The sequence below is a fragment of the Miscanthus floridulus genome, chromosome 19 (genome assembly GCF_019320115.1).
Source record: "Miscanthus floridulus cultivar M001 chromosome 19, ASM1932011v1, whole genome shotgun sequence".
Lineage (NCBI taxonomy): Eukaryota > Viridiplantae > Streptophyta > Magnoliopsida > Poales > Poaceae > Miscanthus > Miscanthus floridulus.
This window is the reverse complement of record NC_089598.1, coordinates 56,637,470-56,642,748: the sequence shown is the minus strand read 5'-3', so window position 1 is coordinate 56,642,748 and position 5,279 is coordinate 56,637,470.

The window sequence follows — 5,279 nt, the reverse complement described above, 5'->3', positions numbered from 1 at the left end:
TCGAGCTCCATGGGATCGTTGTCAATCTCCATGTCATCTCGAGCCTTGACCACTACAACCCTGTCCACATCCATTGGTGCACTTTTATTTAGCTCATCGACTTTGTTCACAGAGCACTGATTTGGTGAACCAATACTAAGGATAATACTAAGGATAATAAGGCTCACAAGCTTTAGTCCATGGATATACAAGGCCACAAACTCTAGAACGAGAAGATGCATTTTCATCTATAGATCCAACAAAATTACTGTAGCTAGGTTGGAGGTGAAGGAGCAGAGAGCATGAGAGAGAAATACAAAGGAATATAGAATTCGATGAAGGAGCAAATCCAGTGCAGTTACCTTAGATCTGGCTAGAGCAGAGAAGCAGGGATGGCACGCTAAAGATTTGTGCGCTGGCAAGGTTGGAGGTGAAGGAGCAGTTAGCATGCGAGAGGCTGCCTTTCGTCTGACACTAGCAGGGTGAAGTAGAGCAAGGGAGCAGAGTGGGGAATGGATGGGAGGAAGGTGTGGTAGGACCGTGGGAGAGTGTATATACAGTTCAATAAATTGGTTGCCCCTGTACTAGGGCCCAATGTAGAGGGAAGTAGGATGTCTCCAACACATCAATTGATACTTGGATCTACTATCATTTACACTTCAATAAATTGAACACCAAGTTAATCACCTTGCATTTAGTTCCATAATAGTTGTACAAAAGTGACAGATTTTAGTTTGACACATCAATTGATACTTGGATCTACTATCATTTATAGTTTAATAAATTGAACACATGGTTAATCATCTTGCATTTAGTTCAACAATGGTAGTACAAAAGTGCTAGATTTTAGTCCGATACATAAATTGATACTTGAATCTACTACGGTGAACTAAGCAACTTGCCAATGAACATACCAAGAAATAAGATAAGTACAAAATAGGTGAAACAAAAACATGAAGCACATTTCTTTCTCAAAGGTACGTAATCTTCCATCATCTTCGTTGGAGCCCTGGCCATTTCTTCAATCTATGGCATAATCTCTTCCTCCTCCTGCAGATGTTCTTCATTTGTTGTAACATTGACCTCTGCCTTTAGCTCCCAAATCTTGTTATGTAAATCTAAAATCAAAGTCCTTAGAAATTTTCCATATGGGGATCATGCCACTTAAAGAACCCGCAATCTAAGTCAGGCTACGAAAAAACCAAATTACCATAAGTACAGTGGGATTTCAGCATTTGCATTGCGAAAACAAAATGAACAAGAAAGAAATCAAGTTACATTATTTGCCCTATAGCATCTGTGGTACCGACGTCCTATGTTTCCATCACTCCATGAAATCCACAGCGGCACAAAAGTGGTGGCTCATATCCGTAGGGGTGGTTCTCGACACGGCATGGGATGGGTGGCCCCCTCCCATTTGAGCCTCCTCTGCTAGAAGCCAGTGTTCTTCTCATGATGGTGCCCTAGGATGGTGCCAACCATTAGGAGGAGTTGGAGCTAGATCTAGCCATGGAGTAGTCAAGGTTTAAAGTGTTGCATGCTCTAAGTGAAGAGGTCGGCCTAGGTCTTTTGTCTATGCTTTTGCCTCCCACCAAGGCACCAAAATGTCCTTCAAAACCCTCGCACTCCTACCAAGATGAAATGCTTTGTCATTAGCAGTTCAGGGTACTATCCGCCTATAGAAGAAGGCCTATTTTAGATCCTCTATGCTTACATAGAGGTGTAAACATGGACCACAATCAAGACCAACTGATTCAATTAACAATTCAACCAAAGTAGTAGTTCAATGATTATGCAGTACTCGTACATACTACTCTAGAGGTTTCATCAGTACATATAAACTTCATTAACATAAAAGTTTCACAAATTCTAAGACTTAATGTTGGTTGCATAGGCAGTAGCTAAGGTACTCAATTGGTTGATGCGGTCCTGAAAGCCAGAGGTAGTGAACCATAGCGAAGATGATAGCATCTCCATCCATGGAAACATTGTATCTATAAAGTATGTCTACTTCTTGTCCAGTCCTACAAAGCACAAAAATCACTCCATAAATAGGGTCTTGAACGATTCTTGTCAAATTTTGTGGTCTGAGAAGGTGACGAACAGCGGCTTCAACAATGAACAGTCGGTCCAAGTGAATGCTCCATCCCCAAGTAGCAAACAACATCATCTGGGATCCTGGTGCCACCCCTAGCCACCAAAACGCAAGGTTGCTCGCATTGAAATGGCTTCTTCCAAAGTAAGACACTTGTTGCAATGAAGAAATTTCTAATATGAACAAAACTATTGCCGAACCCAAAACCAATTGGAACCAAATGCAAATAGGGGGGTGACCGAATCCATCTAACCTTCATGGGGCATTGTCCACAACAACAATGCAAGGTGCTCGAGGTAGGACAAGTACAGGTGACGGGTCAAATTGAAGATGAAGTAATAGGTGGGGAGAATGAAGATGAAGCAACAACGAGTGGGGAGAACTAATTTGCATTGGGTTTTTTCAGTTGGTCGAACCGCTGCCAAGGCACTAATAGGTCCCGAGGGGAGTTCAGAATGGGCTAGGCGCTTCTAGGTTTGTTGCCAAACAGACGACCCAAATTGATCGGTAGCGAGAACGGACGGCACGAGATAAGTTCAACAGTGTTCGTATTAAGCCAACCATTGCCACGCTAATCCAACGCTATAATACGGTGATTGTCAGTGGTGAAACTACTTTCAGATGCTCCTAGAAACAACTGTAACCGTACATGATAGTTTTTCCCCTTTTCATTCACAAATATGCAGAAAAAATTAAAAAAAACATTCATTGAGAGATCAAATCCGTGCACTGGCATTTGGAAGTAGTATTGGAAAGAACTTGCATTGCATTGCGTATAAAAAAGGTGGCATTGAAGAGATCAAATCTGTGTGAATAGAATTTTTTTTCATTGATTGATTATATATATCTAACATATAGATACAATTTGGATGAGTACATGATTGTACTCGTTTGGAAGCATAATAATTAACCTAAACTATTAAAGCTACTTATACTAACTATAAACTACTTAATCCTCGTTCGCTTGGGAGGAGGCGAAGTGAAGTCGGAGTTGGAGTCAGAGTAGGAGTCGTCGGAGTTGTCTTCGACGTCGGCGTCGATGTCGTCCTCGTCCTCCTCTTCTGGGTCCTCCATCTTGGAGCTCCACGAATGACTATAATCAGACAACCCATCATTGGAGGATACATTATCCTCAAAGAAGTGGCGGGAAGGCAATTCATCCTCACTGGACGATAGGCTGCCTGGAAACTTGATGGGGTTGTCCGACATTTTCTTTGTAGATTGGAAGAGAAGGGGATGATGGATGAACAAGAGGGGTCATTTTAGAGGGCATTGGGCCTGAAGTATATGTAGAGTAGTGGGTATGCGGCTCTTTGGCTTCAGGCGGCAGAAGTAATGGTGATTTGATGGCCTTCATATGTCCTCACAAACTTAGGAAAATTAAACTTCTAACGACACACACGGTGGCATACTTGTGTTCTCTCATATATAACGTAGCTAGTCGGGCTACATGTTTTGCTGTTAGTGTACTTGCACAAGAATTTCATTTCAGCCCAACCCCACAAGTACATATCCACAAATAAAAATCTGGGCTCTAGGTTGCATGCTAAATACTTCCATATATATACTTCCATATTAAAGTTACCCGAAAGTAAACACGTCCTATATATACATATAAATATGCATATATATCCATATCAAATCTAACCCATAATTAAATACCTCCATATATACTTCAGTATCAAAGCTAACTCTTCCCATAGACCGCACGCTGACATCTTGCAGTCTGCCACTGTGATGATGAGTGGCATCTTACCTTGGGCGTAGAGGCATTTAATCCATACATTACCACTCAAGTAAATGGCATCCATACAATTGCACACCGTATGGACGACGAAAATAAAAACCCTCAAGTTAGTACTTAATTAGCCACCTAAAATCCTTAACTGGGCATAAAGGAAGTGATCACTGGCACACTTTAGATTCACACACCTAAATATATAGCTATGAGTTGCTTAAAACTAGTTTTGGAAAACAAAAACTATTATTTTAAATACACATGTGGTAATTAATGTTGAATCTTGCTCTGATGCTAGCTATAGCAGAACTGACAATTTATAAGAGCACAAGTAGAATAGCAGCCCGCACGCGGTCGCACTGTCATACTTGAGCCCATATAAACCTAGTAGTCCATCGAGTACCACGAAGGGTCTCGATTCAACCAATATACAACCAAGATCGTACATGATTCAACATACATGTCACACGTTATATAAAGTTCACAAATATAGTTCCATACATCAGAGTACGATTAAAAGTTATTACAAACCAAGTTCAGATAAAATAGTAGCGAAAGCAAATAGAGTTTGAAACCAACATCTATCATCATTGTTCAAATACAGTGCCAGCTCATGATCACAATCCCACAAAAGCATAAGAGATGGATTAACACAAGATGCCTTGCCCAGGGCCCTACTCCTCATCCACGGCAGGACAGAAGCAATTCTTATAGTAGCCATGATACATCGTATTATCTACAACAATAGGAAATAAACCCTGAGTACAAGAAGGTACTCAGCTAGACTTACCCGTCATAAACCAAAAATAAAGTGACTCCAAGAATTATGCAAGGCTATATAAGTGGAGCTAGCTTGACAATATTTTGCATAAAAAGCTTACCAATTCAAGTATACAGTTATAATTTGGTCATCAAGTTAATTATAGCTATCCATCTCTATATTAGCAACTAACCTGTGCCAAACATGTGGTATATCATTTAGTAGCATAACAATAATAACCACATCCGGTGTAGTAATTCCATGTTCATCATAACCATCATTCCATAATACACTTACTGTGATGTTGAAACTAGCCAAGTTTCTCACTATCCGGGAGAGACGGCGATTCGAATCAATTTTAACCCATTGGGAATTTATTCCTAACACAAACCTAGGTAGACTAGATCAACGGTCACCTTTGGTACAACTCAGGTCCACATTTTGTGGGTTCAATCAGCGCCGCACAATCAAGGACGACCAGCTGCCAGGACATTCAGGCCTGGCCTACCCTTAGGCTCATGTCTGGCTCCCCGCACATCCTTACTACCATCTAGAGTGCGCACTTATATAATGGGGCCAGGCCTGAGTTGAGCTACTCAGCTTCACGGTTGGAACAAGTTATTCGGCTAGCTAAGTGAGAGGCATGCGTTCAATCTCGATAGAAGCGCCAACAATGGTACGGTCCTTAATCAGCACAAATAGAATCA